The following is a 22,031-nucleotide window of genomic DNA, read 5'->3' on the forward strand; positions in this document are numbered from 1 at the left end:
ACATCTCACACAACAATTAAATAATGAAAGTTAAGCATATCAAAGTAGGAAATGAAACTCGTCAGCATCTTTGGAGATTTAGTGTTTGCTATTTGGAAAACCATAAACATTTAGACCTAATACAGTAATAGTGTAGGGTAGAGTGAAACTCCTCCCAGATCAAAATGAGAAGATTTTAATTACCTTAGGACTTCCAAAGATTGAAAATTTTCATGTACTTCTTGTTTCTGTACTGCCAACATTGAAAAAATTGACTTCAGATAAAAGTATATAAGTAATAATAATAATAACGTAAACGTTTCCACCTTTTCAATACTATAATATATTCACAAAATTACAAATTATACGGTACTAGTTTTGACCCATCTAGGGGTCATCATCAGCCGTATTGGAGCAAAGATCATTTGTGGCGAAATCCTAAGACAATGTTATTTTAAATAATAACAAGTGAAATGAGATGTTATGGTAATAGTTAATAATACAAGGAATATACATACTAAGAGGTTTTTAACAAAGAATAAAGTATAAATGGGGTGTTGTAAAAATTATAATCATGGAAATCAGTGCAATTTCAGACATCTCCTGAAAAACTTCATCATCATCATCAATGTCCCACTCCAGTCACCCGGGTGTGGTTAACAAGCCTCCTCCACTCCTTTCTGTCCTTCCACTTTTCCTGCTCCATTACTTCCACCACATCCAATCCAGCTTCTCTAATGTCCTTACAAATCTGATCCATCCACCTTCTTCTCAATCTTCCAACTGGTCTCTTTCCCTTACCTTCTCTTTACAATTTCTTTCCCATTCTTTCTACATTCCAAACCATCTCAGTCTTGCTTTCCGTATGTTCTGTACTAACAGTTCTATATTTAGCCATTCTCTGATTTTAATATTTTGAATTCTATCTCTTCTTGTCTTTTTAACCGATGTTCTTAAAAATTTCATTTCTACTGCTTGGATCTTACTATCTTGTCTCTTATCAGTTACCAGCATTTCTAGTCCGTATGTTACAATGGGTTTGAAATACTGTTTATATGTTAATTTTGTTCTCTTGGGTACTTGTCATCCCATAAAAGCTCTCTGACTTGACGATAAAATGTTGTACCTTTACTTAGTCTGTTATTAATTTCAGGGTTAATTTCATTACTTCCATTAATATTGCTACCCAGATATGTAAACTGTTCTACATTCTCTAACCGTTCTCTGTCTATGTTCACTTGGCTTCTCTCTTTCTCTTTTCCACAGTGCATGACTACAGTTTTCTTCTTACTAATTACCATTCCAAACTCCTTCAGATTTTGATTCCAAATGTCCAGTCTCCTTTGTACTTCCTTTTCTCCCTTTACCCAAATCACCACATCATCTGAAAATACCAAAGCATTCACTTCATCACTACTGATACTCTGTTTTACACATTTTATGATTTTGTGCATCAATATAATAAACAATAATGGCGACGGTGCAATTCCTTGCTTGAGACCTTTTTTCGTATAAAATGTTTCAGAGTCACCACTCCTCACTTGTACACTGCTTTTACTATCATGATACAACATTTTTATCTTGTTAATTAATGATTTTGGTACATTCTTTTTCAGTAGGCATTCCCATACATGTTTTCTCTTAACTGTATCATAAGCTTTTTCCAAATCCAAAAATACGAATATGATTTCCTTGTTCCTTTCACATGTTTTTCCATTATTGTTCGCACTGTAAATATCAAGTCTATTGTTCATCTATTTGGTCTAAAGCCATATTGTTCTTCCTCTAACTGTGTTTCTATTATATCCCTCAGTGTTTTTCAATGACTTTCTCCATTATTTTTAGCCCATGTGATAATAGGGTTATACCTCTTTAATTTTCACATTTCTTCCTATTTCCTTTTTTCAACAGTGCTACAATGCTTCCTTGTTGCCAATCTTCAGGTATCCTTTCATCCTTCCATATGGCATTGAGGGCCCTGTATAGCCACTCTAGTCCAATGCTCCCTGCTGCCTTAATCATATCGGCATTGAATTCGTCTTTTCCACTTGCTTTACCTTTGGTTATTGCATTCATTGCCCTTTCAAGTTCCAACCATGTTATCGGGTTCTCTTCTTTTTCTCCATTATTATTTCCATTTTTTTATCTCCTTCTTTCTCCGAGCAGTCATCCTCATTATAAAGTTTTTCCAAATACATTGCCATCACCTTCTGAAGACCCTTTTCATAATGTACTATGGATCCATCTTCCATCTCTAATACCTTGATTTTTTCTTGATTTATTATTTTCGAATTTATTACTCTGTATAATAGTTTCTGATTTCCTCGACTATCTTGCTCAATTTTGTTGGTAAACTCTCCCCAACATTTCTCCTTTTCTTCCTTGATACTCCTCTTTACTTGTAGTTTCAATCTTTTGTATTCCACATGTAACCTTTCTAATCTTATTCTCATCCCTCTGATATTTTTGCTTTTCCTTATCCATTTCTTTCCTCACCTTGTTCCTTTTTTATTTTTTTTTATTCTGCCTGTCTGCCACTGCGTCTCCTTTACCTTAACCTTTGCTTTTGTTTTCCTGCATACCTTAATTGCTGTTTCCACAAGTGTCTGTCTTAAATTGTCCCACTCTTCTCCACTTCGTATTTTTGTGTTAGGCAACTTCCTTTTTATACAATCTTGGAATGCCATTCTTTTATCCTCCTCCTCCTCCAATTCCCACATCCAGATCTTTGGTTTCTTCTTCAATAAAATTTTAGGAATTTTCACTTGTTTTAACTCCAAAATCAATAATCTATGATCACCTTCCATACTTTTTCTGGGGATTATCTTCGTATTCATGACGTATCTTCCCCATTCACACGGTCTGTTATTATAAAATCGATGACAAACTTATGGAACTAATTTGTGGTGAATTTCTGTGGATGACAAATGCAAGACGATGCAATATTTAGTAAACAACATGCTGGTTAGTATTGGGTAGAAAACAGTTCTAATATCTTCAGTACTTTACAAGGCAGAAGTGATGTCGTTGGCAGTGAAGCCCGCTTTCAAAGGATGGTTTGTGTTCTGTCTTTAATTTACTGACTAGCATAGAGTCACCCAACTGGTGGTTCAACGAATTTCATGTAGAGAACCCCTTCCCACACCAGGGACATTAGGGCACCTAGCCCCGGGGCAAGCACTATCCGTACATTATAGAGAAGGATATGGTGGGGGTGAGAGTAAACTACAGGAGTTTAACAGAGCCCGAAATTGTTAGGGGAATAAATTCCAATCAGTGACCCTAAACTATAACTTTCCTAAACTCATTACACTAAGGGAGATAAATGCTTGAGGATACCTAATGTATTTACACACATCAATTACAATTTTTATGATTTATGATTCAATTACTCAAATCACTTATGATTAGGGTATAGATATAACTAATACTTGCTGGCCAGCGTCTAAAATATTACGAATACCTCACAACAAAAAACTTACAAATACTTTATACACCTTTAAAAACTTACAAATACCTTACAACTAAATCTACAGCATCACCAACAATGGTATTTACCCCTCCCTATACGACTTAAGGTACCTTTATCTGAGAGAGGTGGACTCTGCTGATAATTTTCCTCTCGGGATCATGGTGCAAGGACCTCGAAATCTGGGGGCCAACTTACTGATAACATGGTCCACAGCATTACTGACCGGGTCAGCCAGAGAGATTGTGCGGCCTTTGCCCGTGGTTGTAATTATGCTGGAGTTTAGTGTATAAAACTCTTAAGTTTTTCGTGCACGGTGCCAATTAGCTCGGATCTTTTCTGGGCTGACGTCGTAAGGCAGAAGATCATTAATTGCCCACAGATTTGATAGTGGAGAATTTGGAGTAAAGGCCAATATTAACAAAGCAGGAGTTTGGTTGTAGCTTTCATGGACGGCGGTGTTAAAGGCAAACGACAACCAATTTAGTGATAAATCCCACTTGGAGTGGTCAGCAGAGTGATAAGCGATGAGAGTGGACCGCAGATTACGATTCACTCCTTTAGCATAATTTGGCCTCAGGTAATATGGTGTAGTGGTTATATGAGCAACAGAAATTTTGGAACTGGACACTCACCAAAAATTGACAGGGTCCAAATGAAGCAAATATCTGTTTCAAGCACGAGATAGTAGTGTTGGCATTAACCATACGAGTTGGGAACAGCCACGTAAAACGCGAAAAGGCGTCAACACACACAAGTATGAAATGATGGCAGGTGTGTGATCTTGGGAAGGGACCAATGTAGTCTACGAACAATATCTCCATTGGATGAGAAGTTTGCTCGGAAGACATCAGACCTAGGCGAGTATCAGGAGCGGTTTTACTGATGTTGCAAGTCTTACAATATTTGACAAGGGTGCGGATCCAACCATCCATGGATTTCCAAATAAAGTGTTTACGAATTTTCTCTCTAGTTTTAAAAACGCCCAGATGACCCCCTCTGAGGATTCATGAAAATGCTTGAAGAGAACCAGAACTAGGTTAGTTGGGACGACAATTTTGGGGTCTCTGTGACTGCGAACACGACAACACAAGACACCATTCTTAAGGACGTAAGGCTTAACATGTTTACCAGATTTAATCCTGTCGATAATAGGTTTTAACTCAGCGTCGTCCTCCTGATGTTTAGTTATATCTTTGAAAAGGAAGGGAGAGTCGGTGACAACTACATTCACACAGGCAATTACTTGTTCAGGAGAGGGGTCTGCAGGCTCTGATTGAGGATCAGAGCTGCCTGGATAGAACATCCTACTGAGGCCATCAGCCACAACGTTTTCGGTGCCCCGAATGTGACGAGTTTCAAATTGGAAGGCAGAGATGCATACTGCCCAGCGCGCAACACGACCGGTCCTTCTTGGCTTGGCCAGTATCCAACTCAACGACTGATTATCAGTTTCAAGATCGAAAGGCAGATGTTCCAGGCACATTCTGAAATGCTCTAAAGAGAAGACAACAGCTAAGGCTTCCAAATCATAAATGGAATAGTTTCGTTCAGCAGGATCAGAGAATGAGAAGCATAAGAAATAGGACGGAAGCACCTATTCAAATTCCTGAAGGAGAACACCAGATATGCCTGTGGAAGAGGCATCAGTTTGAAGGATGACGCATTTAGAAAAGTCTGGCATAGCCAGCACACGAGCGTTACATAAGGTGGATTTCAAGTCGCAAAAGGCTTCACGTTGGGCATCACCCCACACAAATTTGGCATCCTTTCTTCAAGGCATTTAACGGGGCTGCCCGTTCAGCAAAATTGGGAATGGATTTGCGAAAAAAATTAACCATGCCAATAAATCTGGCTACAGCCTTGACATCTTTTGGCGTGGGAACATTTTGGATGGCGGCAGTACGAGACTGATTGATAGAAACACCTTTCCCCGACACAATATGGCCTAAGAAGGACATATGGGGGTGTGCAAACAGAAACCTTGCTAGCCTTAAGGGTTAGACCTGCTTTACACAGTCTTTCAAGGACTCCGTTGAGATGGACCAGGTGTTCCTCGAAGGTTTCAATGAAGTTTACCAAATCGTCAAGGTAATTATAGACAAACTAGAATTTAATGTCAGACAAAACGTTATCCGGTAACCGAGGAAGGACAGCAGCGCCCGTCGTGATCCCGAAAGGAACTCGCTCAAATTCACAGAGGTTCCAATTAGCAGCAAAAGCCGTGAGGTGCTTGGATTCCTCGGCAAGAGGTATCTGGTAATATGCCTGATTTAAATCAAAGGTGGTAAAAATTTTGGCATTAGCAAACCAAGAAAAACAAGAGTGCAAATAAGGAAGGGGAACATATTGGAGGACCACTTTACGGTTCAACATCCGATAGTCAACTACAGGGCGATGACCCCCTTGTGTTTAGGGACAAGAAACATGGGAGAATAGGCTGACTTAGAAGGGCGTATCACTCCGTCAGCAAGCATTTGGTCAATAATAGACTTAAGGGCCTTCATTTTGGGAGGCGACAGCCGATACGGAGGAGAGTGAACAGGTATGTTATCCGTGACTTCAATTTTGTACTCTAAAACATTGGCGACACCTAACTTGTCGGTAAGAACATCAGGAAACTTATTGCAGAGTTTCCTAATTTGGTTGGCCTGATCATCGGGCAATCAAAAACTTTTGGTTCGCCAGTATCTTCAGGAACAGCATTAACGTGACAAGGCAGAATAGGGGAGCGATCACACAGCTCAAAGATTCTTGCAGAAAATTTAAAATGGAATCTGTTGAACTGCACGTCCAAAATCATGCCAATTTTGGCAATAAAACTGGTACCCAATATGAAATGACAGGATAAATCTTTTGCCACTAGTACTGGCATTTTCCATGTGAAGTCATGGACTCTTATCTTGATATCTAGGGATCCTACAATCTTCAATGAGTTGGAATTAGCAGTATGGTACGTTAAATACACGGGTTCTAATGAAGGTAACTTGCAAACGGTTTTCATAGAATCGTACCAGGTCTCACTCATCAAGAGTCTAGCAAGGCACAGACAGGTTCATTATTTACCTCTAAACATATGTAAGGTAATTTACAAGAAGGCAAGGCAGAAATCCTGCAAGATTGCAAAGAATGGACACTAAGTTCAGACTGGGACCGATCAACAGCATCAGGATTATGTAAATCATCTTTCAATGTACAGTTATGAAAGACAAAACACGAAGCCACACCTTTGGGTTTACCATCAGAACTGGCGGTTAGTCATCTAGAATTACTATTTCCTGGAGGCCAAGAGCCTGAAGTATCATATGGCCACTGTCTAGAGAAGTGTCTATTTGACCAACAGTTACGGCAAGAAGTATTGGTGCAAGAGACTGTACCCATGGCAGCTTTTGTATCGCGCAAGACTCCAACCTTAGGACAATCTCACTTGAAATGATAAGTTGAGCCACAATTGAAACATGAACGAGAATTACGCGACTCGGAAGCAGGTGAAGGGGCGGTTTTAGTATCCTGAGGAGAGGGTATGCTCATAGGAGGGGGGCTAATGCAACACGTAACTGGTCGGCAAATCGAACACCTTCTGCAGAAACCGTGACAGCTTCCAACTGAGCGGTCGTTGCTGGTCGCGGTGAAAGAGCGAGATATGACCTGTAGTTCGGGGCGAGACCTTCAATAATGTTGGCAACCATTTGAGACTCCGAATAGTGGATCCGGAAAATCCTAGCCTGGAGCTTAATGTCGTGAACATATTCAGATAATGACTCGTTGGAATGCAGCACTCTGAAATAGTGCTTCTGCACTAGGAAGACAAAGCACGAGAAGGAATGAAAAATTCGAGCACATGTGCGTGAAATTGATCTACAGTCCCACTTTCCGAAATGGCTCTAACGATATGCTCAGAAAGAGCTCCAGATACATGCGGGTATAGGATTTGAAACACATGATCGTTACTGAGATTGTACACAATTGCCTGATCTTTGAACTCGATTAAGAACCGAAGGAAAGAAATAACCTCATCAACAGAGTTAGCCAAAAATTTAGAGACTCCTTTAAACAGAGTAGTCAATGGGTGAGGTAGGTTAGAGAAAATCTGGTGGAAGGCAGGTGTAGCAGGTGCCTGGGAAGGCCTAGAGTGGTCCTGAGGCGTTAAAGAGCCATCCTGGCGCCCTTGCGGAAAGGATGGGAGGACAGAAAGTCAGGTTAGGACTACCTTTAGCCTGCAACGTTACAGGCGCAGATAATCTGTGAAAGGTTCTTGCTAATCTGAGAGACTATCGGATTATTAACCACTTGTGTAGGGGTTATGCAACGTAAAGGAGCGCTTGATACTGGAGGCGCTAAGACAGGGGGATGGTTTTGCATCATTGCATAAGAACCAGCTTGTGTAACAATTGAGGGCAGACACTGAGCCCCGGCAGAATTACCAGTCACCACAGGAAAATGAGTAGAGATACCGACATGCGAGGAAGATACATTGTATGAATCACTTACAGGTGTCATAGCTCTTGACAACAAAGCAGAAGATCCCAGGGGAGCATTGCTCACATCAGACTCCTGAATAACACTAGCACTAGTTGCCACAGTACACACTTCAGAAGCTATAGATGCAGAGCCAGAGTTAACAGTTTCACACGTTTCAGAAGGGGTAGACACTTGAACCTCAGAACTAGTGTTAGTCAACTCCTTCCCTTCAATCAAGCCTATGATTTTTTCAATATTCTTTAAAACTGTACTAATAAGGATTCACACACCTGCCGCTCATTGGCCGGCAACAAATCCCTAATTCTGTCCAGGTGATGTAATAACTGTGCCTTAACCCGCGCTAATTGGCCACGCGAGGATTCAGAAGCACAAAAGGACACAAGAATGGCATTACATTCTGCCAATTTATCTTTTACCACGGCCAAAGACTCACGCAACTCGTCCGTAGTTAACTCGGGAATAGTTACAGGTAAATTAAGGGACAGTTTCAATAGGCTTGTGTCATCTCTGACATTGCCTGTAGAATTCAGTATGCGGATACGACTTTCTCAAATGGAAAGGAATAGCACGAGCAATCCTCACAGGTAGAAACTAAATTTCAAGGCGATTTACGAATTTCAAACTTAGGTTAAGTACGATCACCGTAAATGTTTCTTTCGTCCGCAATCAATCACTTGCTCGGCTACCAATATGTAAGCGGCTTTCAGTAGTTACACGATACACAGATGTGAAAGAGGACAATAGGTTAAATGCACGGCACCTTTAAACCCTTAACGTACAATAAACGCCAAATGAATAGCGTTAGTACACACAAACACACATATCAGGTTGGGCAACGTGACGACTATAGTAAAGGAAACGTGGACCGGATCTTGGCGAACCTACCAGGGCTATAGAGATACGAAGGTTGCGGGTTTCCAGAAAAATTAACGGTGATCCCCTGATTCAAGATATTATTTTCCAAACTAAACATTACAAGATAAATTCCGAAAAAAAATCATCTATAGTTACACAATTTACGAAATACAAATTAGATGTACCTTGCCAAGAGCTTGGTATTAGGTCAAAAGGAACACTAGAGATATCTTCACATAATGCAACCTCTAAAATACAATTTGAAGCTAATATGGAACACAAGATACAAATACAATCTTTAAATGGAAGTTAACGTGCTTTCTAAGATATCTGAGAAATAGAGTGGCCAGTCTGGGCGAGTAGAGCAAACTCCTATGTGAAAATACAAGCGAACATTAAATATAAATTAAAGCGGAACTGAAATCAACCGTGCTTACCCCAAGGTGGTCCATATCCGGAGCGAGGATTCGCCGACGTGCGTCAAAACGCTGGACTGATGAGAGAACCAAAGACCACGAAATCTTGCCTCGCTCTCTTAAAAAGGGAAGCCTGGCCTTGGTGTGATTACCGAGTGACCAATCAGAGCATAGGAGCCTCCCTATCGCCACCCGGACCCACCAATCAAATCTCTTTATCAAGTCGCGATGTTTTTACAATATTCCAGAACATAGGTGCCTTTGCTGGCAGGACCTAGTGTTTACAGTGCACTATGTCTTCTGGTATAGGCTAGAGCAATTTTGTTACTTTCACAATATGAAAGTGACTGAGGTATGAGCGATGCTAGTAATGCCATTCCTTTTGCAGCCAGTCCCTGCTATGAATGGTGTGAAAATGTTGCTCATAGGGTCGGTTGGTGCATGCATTTCAGTGGGCTTGGCAGACTGATATGTAATAGCAACTTCTCGCTCAGTGAGGAAAGCAACGGGAAACTACCTCACTCCTCATTTCCCTAGTACGCCTCTTCAGTGATGCCTAGGCCATCTATGACAGATGATGGCAGAGCTGTTGAGGATCCAACCAGCCTTAGGGCTGAAGACTGAACATACATACAGGTAGACACAAATCGTGAACTTTCCATTATGCAGAATTAGTAAGACATGTTTCTAGAATTGACAGGGGCCAACACACCCTGTTCCAAACGTCCGCATCACAACAATTCCAGAATGTTACGGATATCATAGAACAATAATAATTTACAATCTAATAGTTACTTAAGTAGGTAAACGGAATACAAACAAAACATTCCACAATGATATTCTACACCATACAGGGTAGAGGCTAGGTAGGTAAATGGAATATGAACAAAATATTCTACCACAGCATTCCACATCATACAGTAAACATTCCTTAAAACTGGACTCTGCATAGGTCTCAAAATGGATTTAACATCACCATTTTGTTGTCAAATATCACAGTAAGACCATGTAAATTTGATTTGTTGTAGACATGTATATAACACCTTTAATGTTAATATCTTTAAACTATTCATGTACACTTTTCAGATAGACACACATGAAACATATTTTCTGTTTACACAACTTGTATTATGTATGGATTTTCAATACAGCTAATATTACTGCATGTTACACAATCCATGAAATAGTAGGGCTTCAGGGACCTATCAAACCACCTCAACAAGTATTCTTACTTACAGTCGAAACTGGTTAAAACGTCCCTCTCTAGCATGTTTCCCTGGTTATTACGCAATTATTTCGAAGTCCCAGGATGTGTCCTATTAAATACATGCTAAAGAATGCTGTATAGCACATTTGCGTCACTCTTTAGTGCGTTCGTAACTCCCAACGTAAGCAATTTAAATTACCATTCCGCATGGCAGGCCAGCAACAACTGGTCTGGGTAGGGATTTGGTAGAGAACTTAATTTCACGGCCGCGGAGCACGGCCTACAGCTGCAGGGAGCGTCAGTCCCAAGCCAGTCTTATTCTCTTTGATCTCTTTGTACTAAATTTTACGTTCATGCGGCCTCTTTCAGACGGCGTGTCAGTCCGCCTAGGCCTAAACTAAGAGCTGATTTTTCAAACAGAATCTTTCAGATGATGCGGAGGCGGAGAGTAACAGCGCACGGGAGAAATGTTTGAGCGGGCAGCTCGTGATGAGTTGCGGTCCCACAACTGCAGTTACTTGTTATTGGACATTAGTTTTTATGCATGTCATCATCCACAACGGATCAACCGTGCTCGCGGCATCAGTTTAGGACCCGATATTGTATCTATAAGAAAGTAGAAATGGATTTAGACGATAAACAAAAGTAGGCCCGCTCTCACCCAATCTGACATAAAGTACTGACCGTATTTACGCGAATAATCCCCACCGCCGAATAATCCCCGCATCCCAATTTTAAGAAGGCTCATTTTGGAAAAAAATAAAAATAATACTGGTATCCCATGTAAAAATTAAGGGCGTCATTCATGATAGATCAGTCTCTTGTAAGCAACAGACATTGTTGGATGTTGAAATTGGAAGAACGACATTTTCTCTTGTATTTCTAGCCATGTCTAACATTAAATTTAATATCATTCTGGGAGCTGACTTTTTAATGTCATTTCAGGCCATGATTGACATGAAGGCAAATTCAATTCATTTTAAGTAGGCCGATTTTTCTGAAATTGCTACATTCAATCCTCAGGAATTAAATGATTCATACATCTTTTATGGGAATCCAAACACCTTACCTCCGAGGGAATTAGAAGACCAGAGATACCAACTTTCAAGAAAGGCAATTCGTAATGCAGCCGTTAAGGCACGGGCGGGGGGGGGGGGGGAAGGAGGCGCAGCGGCTGTCGTAGAATATTTTTTCCGAGATCTTACTAACTTACATACTCCGTTGAAAGCTTGTAGTTGGTAACGTACACTGGTGACATGATTTTTCTTTTGATATCATGTGCATCCTCTGCACTAACAGAGCACTTAACAGTTCCGAGTTCATATTAGCACGGAATTCAGTGTTGTTCTTCCTCATCATGCGCATCTGAAATGTCACGGCTACACGCACACTACCGTACTAAACATGTGTGAATGAGATTTCGAGGAATGCAGTCAACAGGGTCATTCTTTCGAGCATTCCTCCCTATATTTTTGAACTACTTTTGGTTTATTACTAGCGTCACTAGTCACGGTAACATATTCACACGTATTTTCCTGCGCAAGAAATCGCTTCATTATTTCAAACCTTTCGCATTTCGTAACATACGAATAGCATATATCCTAGAAGAGCAATGTATGTAAATTTGACAACCAAAATCGCAATAAATACTTCTTCAACAGTCACGCACACAGCATTCACAATTAAACCGAGTCTGTCACCACTTTGCCGCCAAAACAAAGACAATAGAACTCGCATACTTGCAAGGCAGTCTGATATGTGACGAACAAAGACAACAACTCCGCAAGATATACCACTTGACAGGTGCCTATATTTCCGGTACTGGAAACACACACTGCGTTCGGCGCGTGAAAACTCAAAATATTCTTAAACGAGGGACAGGAAAGAGGTATAAATGACTACTGAGAAATCCGAAAATAATATTCTGAGAATTCAAGCTCTAATGGCATTCCTTGTGTATCCTCTAGAATATTTCATAAACTTAAATTTAAAAATCAACAAAAATCGTAATTTGTGGTGTGTGATTCGTAAAGGCGTAATTATGATGGGTAATTCGTAATTATTACGATTGAATCGTAATAGTTGGCATCTGTGGAAGACCAATAGGCTTCCGAAGAAATCCTTACGGCCATGGACAAAATTTTAGAAGAGGGCGAGTATAATACACACCACTTGGACTTAATTACAATACCGGGCGAGTTGGCCGTGCGCGTAGAGGCGCGCGGCTGTGAGCTTGCATCCGGGAGATAGTAGGTTCGAATCCCACTATCGGCAGCCCTGAAGATGGTTTTCCGTGGTTTCCCATTTTCACACCAGGCAAATGCTGGGGCTGTGCCTTAATTAAGGCCACGGCCGCTTCCTTCCAACTCCTAGGCCTTTCCTATCCCATCGTCGCCATAAGACCTATCTGTGTCGGAGCGACGTAAAGCCCCTACCAAAAAAATACAATAAAAGTCAAGGCAAGCCATGGGTACAGAAGTGGATCAGATTCGACTCCAGAATTTATTATTAAAGTACAAGACTTTTTCGATTCTAAACCTAGCCTCATTCCAGATTTTAAATACTCACTTCTTGTGACGGGCTGGCTACCTTTAAGAAAAAGCTGTATCCGAGAAATTCCATTCCAGGGTAGGCAAAATTATAGAAGAAATGGAGAGAGACGGGATCATCATGAAGGCCCGAAGTCCTTTCATTAACCCTTTAGTGGTGGATTCTAAACCGGATGGATCATTACGCGTGTGTCTAGATTCCAGGGCCGTAAATGAGAAGCTAATTCCGGAGAATGATCAAGCTCCAACGATCAAAGACATCATCCGAAAATGCAAGGGTATGAGATACTTCTCCTCCGTTGACTTCACGTCCTCATACTACCATATTCTGCTCGAGGAAAAATCCAGGTTACTGACAGAATATGAACACACGTAGTTTTCTGTCGGCTACCCTTTGGACTCTGTAATGCTGGTGCCGCACTCATCAGAGCTCTTGATCGATGCCTAACGGATGAAGTAAAACGTTTTACTACGAGGTACATAGACGATTTGCTCCTAGTGACCGAAACTGTAAAGGAACACATGGTAAAACTGGAGAAACTTTTGAAGAACTTATCTGATGCTGGTTTCCATGTCAACCTGAAGAAATCACATTTCTGTAAGCCCGAGATACTGTTCTTAGGACACATCATAGATGGCAATGGAGTGAAACCTAACCCAGTTAAAACAGAAGGCATCAGCAACTTCCCTAAGCCAGTCAGAGTCAAACAAGTGAGGCAATTCTTGGGAATGTGTCAATTCTTTTCAAATCACTGTCTGCAATATATACAGACAGTTGTCCCGTTGCAAGATCTTCTGAGGAAAGGAAATACAATGGAAATGGAACGCTGAGTGTGATCATGCCTTCGTGAAAACGAAAGAAATGCTGTTCAACATCAGACTAGGATAACCCGACTTCACTAAACCCTTCGTTGTACACACTGATGCATCTAACATTGGAATTAGGGCAGTACTTTTACAAGAAGAAACGGACGAGCCAGAGAATAGGATATATTTGGCTTTCATCAGTAGAAAAACCAGGAAACACGAGAAACATTACTCTGTTACTGAGTTAGAGATGTTCTCGATAGTTTACGCTCTCAAGTATTGGCAGAAATTGATTTATGGGTTCCCCATTATCGTCAGAACTGACCACCGTGTCTTAACATTCATGTTAAAGACCACAATGGCTTCTGAATGAGTCTTCAGTTGGACACTTTTCGTGCAGCAGTTCAATCTTCGACTTGAACACTGTCCAGGGAAGAGTAATCTACTAGCACTGTTTTAGCAGAAACCCTAACTCTGAAACCCTTGAGGTGCATCAGATCGAATTAGCACAGGAAGATCACGAATTTCTACGCAGGCTTGGTTATCTTCGGCAAGCACGAAGAAGAGATCTTAAGTTGCGATCCATCATCAACTGTCTCGAAAACAAGCTTACTCCAGACGAGCCAAAATTTAAGAAAGTTAGGAGGCAAGCCAAGAATTTCCAATATGTCAATGGATTTCTGTATAAGTTTGCTGACTCAGCTAAAACAAAATTAGGAGCTGTCATACTACTTAAACTGCAGGAACCTCTTACTTGGCACGCACAAAGAATTAAGGGCCATGGCGATGTGGATAAAACTGTTGCCACTATCCAAGAATCATTTACGAGGGAAGGATTAAGGATCTTTGTAAATAATGTTACAGGGACGTGTGACACACGTCAGAGGGTCAAACCAAGTTCCTACTTATTGCAACAAAGTCCCATTCCTATTTTTCCCTCCGGTCTTAAAGAACTGTATGCGATATCGTGGTTATCACATGCATGGCTTGCAGTGGTGTCGCTACCGGCATACTAGCCGGCCAGTGTCTTGGAAAAGGTGCGGTATCCAACTGATGAGCCCATGCCGCACTCTGGGCGAAACACTGGTAATATTTTACGATTGAGTTTCCTGAATTTTATTTTTAGCTGTCTCAATCGGAAGCCATATTTTTGGTCAAGTCATATTAGGCTTCTTTCTTCGTTTCTGCTCAATAGTGGACATAATTTTCGCATATTATTTGCAAACCCCAAATGGAATCAAAAACTTGTTTAAATTCGACAGTGGCGGCAGCACGTAGTCATTTGTTTTCCGTACGTCAGTATGAAAAATTTGCGGTTCAAACTCAGATTGAAACGAAAACCGTTTTAGTAAACCGAGATAATAAATTCTGTGATGAATACGGAAGTAAGCGTTATCCGAGATAATGACATATCCGAGTTTTGAAATCCAAGGTAACAGCAAAAGTAACCGAAGTTGGTGAATACGGGCCTAAAACACTTCTCACACGTGGTCTCTTTTTACTGGACAGTAACACGACAGCTGGTGGATGATTCTTTTCGTGCAATGTTAACACTTCAGATAGACACACAGGCGAAATCTACCTGGTTAATTCAAAGTCTTCGTAATACAGAAATCGGACTTCCAATTACATGATTTCGAATTAACAGCCATCTTGTAATTCAAAATGACAACCCTCGCCAGTTTTCGCAGATTCTGCTCTTCTGTGTACTGCCTGCTACGTGATATTTTGGCGTTCCTTAAAACGCTGAATACAAAAGAATTACGATTTCACTCCATTTTCAACTATGAAACACACTATAGACACACCGAAGTGAGTGAAAGTGCGGAAAGCTACCCCTGCACATTCCAGAAGATGCGTTCTATCGTGACGCGGAGAAATTATGATTTTAAATTACTCTGTAAAATAAGGTACTATTTAAAAAATGTAGTCAGTTTAGAATTAAAAGTCTGAATCGTTTTCTGTTTAAATATGACATAAGGGGGACAGTTTTCTTCCAATTATGGTTGCACAAAGCATAACTGTACACTCAGCATCGAAAATTAGGTGAGCCAGGTGCGTGTTGGCAACGTCGACACCTCAAATATTTTTAAAAAATATGCGGGGATTATTCGCGTAAATATGGTACTATTCCTACACCTGCATGGCTTCCTTTTTCTCCAGATATATAATCTTCAAGTTATCACTCTAAAAGTCCCCCTTCTCAGGCCACTTTATTTCACTCACTCGTAATATGTCTGTCATGTTTAGCCATCTCCTTTTTTTAAGTTCTCTAGTTTACCACAATGTTGAGAGAGCATATATTCCAAGTTCCTAAGATAATATTTCATGTGTTTCTTCCACGCTTTGTCCCTGACCCCTGCCAGAGATCTGAATTGGGGACTATTTTACCTCCGGAATTACATTTAGTACCAAAGCCCACCATCATTGCTGCATAACAAGGGATATCCAGTGGATCTTTAATGGAGTGGTTTCCGTCAGGCCTTCTCCATCCTATGCCATTGACCATACTGGTTCATCCACCTTTAGGAACAGTTCCCACTCCAAGGGCAAGAGAGTGCCCCTATTATTATAAAACCAGTCGTTTCTCTTCCTTTTCTTGTAGCCAATTGTTTTTTCTGCCGAATCTTTGATGATAGTTTGAAGTGTGGCCCATTCCAGTTCCACATCCTTGGTATTGATTGGATTGGAAGTCAGCTGCTCTGTTATGGCATTTTGGAATTCTTTAGCAACGGTTTTATTTTGAAGTTTGGAGGTATTATATTTCTTCCTTGAAGGGTTTGTAAAACGAGTGTGCTGGTGCACCAAAATTCTGAATATGGACAAAAAATGGAATTTAAGTTAACCAAAATTCTGAGTCGGCTGATAAGAAGTCTATGATCCGTCCAACAGCCATCAATATTTCTAGCTGTCTTTGTGATGAGGATGTCTTTCTTGTCATGTTGTCATTGGGTTATGACGTAATCAATGAGGTGCAGTGTTTTGAGCGTGGGTGCATCCATGTAGCCTAGTATCTGGTTAGTAAACGGAATTGTGTGTTGGTGATGAAGAGTTCATGCTCTTCACAGAGACCAAGAAGAAGTAATCCATTTGCATTGCAGTTTCATATGTCTTGATTGTCCATGACTTTACCCCATATCCGATTATCTCTACACACTCTAGCACTGAAGTCACCAAGTAATAATAATTTATCTATGGTGGGCACTTTGGAAAGTATTGCATTTAGTTGATGGTAGAATTGATTCTTAGAATTTTCAGAGCTGTCCAAAGCGGAGATGAATTTATCTCCATAGAGTGGTATGCGGAGGGCCACGAGTCTTTCATTAACTGCAGTACGTCTTAACCTAAGCATGTTTACCAGTTTAGTTTTCACTGCAAATCCAACACCATGAATTCAATGTTCACCTTCATTTTTTGCTTTCCAGAAGATAGTATAGCCTGAACTAGATTCAGTAAGTTTTCCCTCATTTAGTAATCTTGTTTCACTTAATGCAGCAACGTCGATGTTAAGTCTTGCTAGCTCATGAGTGACAAGAGCCGTTCGTCTTTTAGGCCTGGTATTACTGTCTAGTAAAGTTCTGATATTCCATGAGCCTATAATCAAAGTTCTTTCATGTTTACGACCGCAAAATTGGGGTCTATCAGGGTGCGGTTTCCCAGCCAGAATCCGAGTGTGGCTACCGATGCTTAGCCCACATTTTCTAGGGCCTTCCCCATTCAGGGTGGGCAGCAGTGATGCAGGACCGGATTCCTGAGTAGCCACTAAGTCTCAGGAAAGGCGACTATCACCCATCTGCTGCCAATGTGCAGATCCAGACTAGAAGCTTCCAATTACACCCTCAATCTGTTTCTACCTTCTTATACCATCACCGTTGGACTTTGTAGGAGTAGCAGGAGAAAATGCCATTAGCATGACTTTGTTTAAGGTGGACCTCAACTTGCAGGGAAGAGGTCCACACACTATGATTTCAGAGCCTTTCACTGAGGCACATGTAGTATGAGACACACAGTAGCAAGCTCCAAAACTGCAATGGACTGCCGCAGACTCCAAATTAGTTGAGTAGTGCCTTTATAGCCAGTCCGTCTGGCTTTATCCCTTACCGCCTCCATAGCCGTTGGGAAACCATGACATTGGAAATGGATCCTCTTCCGCCTGTTTTGCCGATGGGCACATTACCCTGTGTTAGGGCCCTCCATATTTATGTCCCCTGGAGAGAGGGTGTCCCAGTATTTTAAAGCCATACCATCTGTACTACTCCCAGAGGAATGGGTTGCCTCCTCCGCCAGCTCCACCGTACCGAAACATATTCTCCGCTTTTGCTGCCGTTGAGGTCTTCACTCATTAGCTTGAGCTGGGACCCTTTACCAGATGTTACACACCGGGTCATTGTGCTCTGGGACTCACACAGACAGGGGCGCCACTCCCTGGGCAGGGCTGCCTCTAAGAGGGTCTCTCTACCTGTTACCTCTGTAATCTATGTAATTGTAACAGTATAATTTGTAGGGAATATGTGGAATTACTGCTACACCTGAATTTAGTACATGTGGAATTTAAAAGAAGAAAGAAAACTATCATTTAACAATGCCCCATGAAATGCTAGACAGCAACTGGCTGCAATTTGTTAATTGTGGTACATCTAATTTCTTGACTGGACGACGTGGAGTAATTTCTACGGCTTTTATTCCTTGACTCTGCAGGGCGAGTCAATTGTCGACGTGCGTTGTAATAACCCCACGGATGAGAAGAACTTGTCAAAATAAACATGATGGTATGACCCTAACCTATCTTCTAATAAATTCATGACAACCTGGTTTCCCAACATGTCCCTATTCCTGGGTTCCTTCTTACCATGATAGATATTGCTTTTGAGAACATATCCTTTCGGAGTGGGAAGAATCCACGCTTTGAAACCCCACTTTACCAGCTTATCTTTTATATACTGTTTCATAACATTGCGTCCTTTGAATGGGATCATTGCCTCATCAATAGCTAACTCTCTGCCTGGGTTGTATTTGTACAGGAACCTGTCCATTATTTGCAAGAGTGGGAGAACTCTTTGAAGCATGTCGGAAAAGGGATCATCTCTGGCTTTTAGCTGTCTAACATCCACAATATAAAAATATTTTGTGAGAATCTTGTATCTCTTAAAAGTCATACACTTCTTTATTACAGGACACTCAATGTCTGGACTAAACCAATAATCACGTGATTCTGGAAGTGGAAAGATGCCCATGTATATAAGAATTCCAACGTAAGCCTTTATTTCCTCTGAGCAAGTGTCTTCCCATTCAGTATCTATTTTACTGGACTGTGCCTGTGTGAATGCTGAATTGATATTTGTGCAATTGGCTATGTCAAGGAATAGTTTGTCTCCTCCTAACATATGTAAAAACTAATCTAGTTCTCGTGATCCAATTTCCAAATTATGGACAGGTCCAACATCAGCCACATAATCATTCGGAGTAACGAAACAAAATGTTTGTGTTACCTGAATTGCCAGCGCATCGTCATGAGGTCCGATTTCTGGGTATCCGTTTTCACTTACATCACTGATATCACTAAAATTATCTTCACTGATATCTTCTTCACTTACTAAAAATTCACTTCCACCACTACTCAACGATTCTGTGTCACTTTCTTCGCCTAAATTCAGCTCGTTTTCAATGTCCGCAGCACTCAACTCAATCCAGCCATGTTTACGAACGAAACAGCTGACCCGCGCGCGCTGAAATTCAAGACAGATTATCGCTCTTCTTCTATTTTCTAAGCCTTGTAGATTATACTGCGTGTTCATAAATACCTTATAAACATTTCACTGCCGAAAATAATACAAAACTATCGCAAAGATCTCAGACGTGAGTAGATAATGTGGCCGGGCGATTTGGGCGCTAAGGACCGGAAGGCAAAATGAAAAGACGGGCGCTTTCGGGCGCTAAGGGCCGGAAAGGGTTAGGCGGGGAGCTTGGTACACACCGGCTCACTCCCAGGTGGGGAGCGATTTTCCTGATTGAAGAAAATATTTAATTACTTGATTAAAAACAATCATAGACTAAAGCGAACTATCGAAGGGCCCTAAGAGAAATATTTACTTGAATGTAATATATTTAATTGTTGAAAAATCCCCATTATTTTGTTTTTTCAATACTTGTGTTATCAATCACTACTGATCTGCATTTAGGGCAGTCGCCCAGGTGGCAGATTCAATATCTGTTGTTTTCCTAGCCTTTTCTTAAATGATTGCAAAGAAATTGGAAATTTATTGAACATCTCCCTTGGTAAGTTATTCCAATCCCTAACTCCCCTTCCATAAACAAATATTTGCCCCAATTTGTCCTCTTGAATTACAACTTTATCTTCATATTGTGATCTTTCCTACTTTTAAAGACACCATCTAAACTTATTCGTCTACTGATGTCCTCCCACGCCATCTCTCCACTGACAACTCAGAACATACCACTTAGTCGAGCAGCTCGTCTCCTTTCTCCCAAGTCTTCACAGCCCAAACATTGCAACATTTTTGTAACGCTACTCTTTTGTCGGAAATCGCCCAGAACAAATCGAGCTGCTTTTCTTTGGATTTTTTCCAGTTCTTGAATCAAGTAATCCTGGAAAGGGTCCCATACACTGGAACCATACTCAAGTTGAGGTCTCACCAGAGACAAATATGCTCTCTCCTTTACATCCTTAATACAACCCCTAAATACTCTCACAACCATGTGCAGAGATCTGTACCCTTTATTTACAATCATATTTATGTGATTACCCCAATGAAGATCTTTCCTTATATTTATACCTAGGTATTTACAATGATCCCCAAAGGGAACTTTCACTCCATCAACGCAGTAATTAAAACTGAGAGGACTTTTCCTATTTGTGAAACTCATAACCTGACTTTTAACCCTGTTTATCATCATACCATTGCCTACTGTCCTTCTCACAACATTATAGAGGTCATTTTGAAGTTGCTCACAATCTTGTAACTTATTTATTACTCTGTACAGAATAACATCATCTGCAAAAAGCCTTATCTCTGATTCTGCTTCTTTACACATATCATTGATATACATAAGAAAACATAAAGGTCCAATAATACTGCCTTGAGGAATTCCCCTCTTAATTTTTACAGGGACAGATAAAGCTTCACCTACTTTAATTCTCTGAGTTCTATTTTCTAGAAACAGAGCCACCCATTCAGTCACTCTTTTTGTCAAGTCCAATTGCACTCATTTTTGCCAGTAGTCTCCCATGATCTACCCTATCAAATGCCTTAGATAAGTCAATCGCAATACAGTCCAATTGACCTGAATCCAGGATATCTGCTATATCTTACTGGAATCCTACAAGTTGGGCTTCAGTGGAATAACCTTTCCTAAATCCCAACTGCCTTCTGTCAAACCATTTATTAACTTTGCAAACATGTCTTATATAAGCAGAAAGAATGCATTCCCAAAGCTTACATACAATGCATGTCAAACTGACTGGCCTGTAATTTTCAGCTTTATGCCATAATACAGGGGCTACTATAGCAACTCTCCATTCGTTTGGTAAAGTTCCTTCATGCAAACAAAAATCGAACAAGTACTTCAGATATGGTACTATATCCCAACCCATTGTCTTTAGTATATCCCCCGAAACCTTATCAATTCCAGCTGCTTTTCTAGTTTTCAACGTTTGTATCTTACTGTAAATGTCATTGCAGTCATAGGTAAATTTTAATACTTCTTTAGCATTAGTCACCTCCTCTATCTGGACATTATCCTCATAACCAACAATCTTTACATACTGCTGACTGAATACTTCTGCCTTTTGAAGATCCTCACATACACATTCCCCTTGTTCATTAATTATTCCTGGAATGTCCTTCTTGGAACCTGTTTCTGCCTTAAAGTACCTATACGTACTCTTCCATTTTTCACTAAAATTAGTGTGGCCACCAATTATGCTTGCCATCATGTTATCCTTAACTGACTTCTTTGCTAGATTCAATTTCCTAGTAAGTTCCTTCAATTTCTCCTTACTTCCACAGCCATTTCTAACTCTATTTCTTTCCAACCTGCACCTCCTTCTTAGTCTCTTTACTTCCCTGTTATAATATAGTGGATCTTTACCATTCCTTACCACCTTTAAAGGTACAAACCTATTTTCACATTCCTCAACAATTGCTTTAAACCCATCCCAGAGTCTGTTTACATTTTTATTTACTGTTTTCCACCGATCATAGTTGCTTATTAAAACCTCCCTCATGCCTGTTTTATCTGCCATATGG

The 22,031-nt window shown here is 40.6% G+C and overlaps 1 protein-coding gene across 1 annotated transcript in view; it reads right to left on the reverse strand.

Annotated features, from left to right (window-relative positions):
* Sbp2 (SECIS-binding protein 2) overlaps positions 1-22,031 on the reverse strand; it is a 155,439-nt gene that overhangs the window by 19,281 nt on the left and 114,127 nt on the right. The window lies entirely within an intron of this gene.

Source organism: Anabrus simplex, chromosome 12, assembly GCF_040414725.1.
Source record: "Anabrus simplex isolate iqAnaSimp1 chromosome 12, ASM4041472v1, whole genome shotgun sequence".
NCBI classification, from domain to species: domain Eukaryota; kingdom Metazoa; phylum Arthropoda; class Insecta; order Orthoptera; family Tettigoniidae; genus Anabrus; species Anabrus simplex.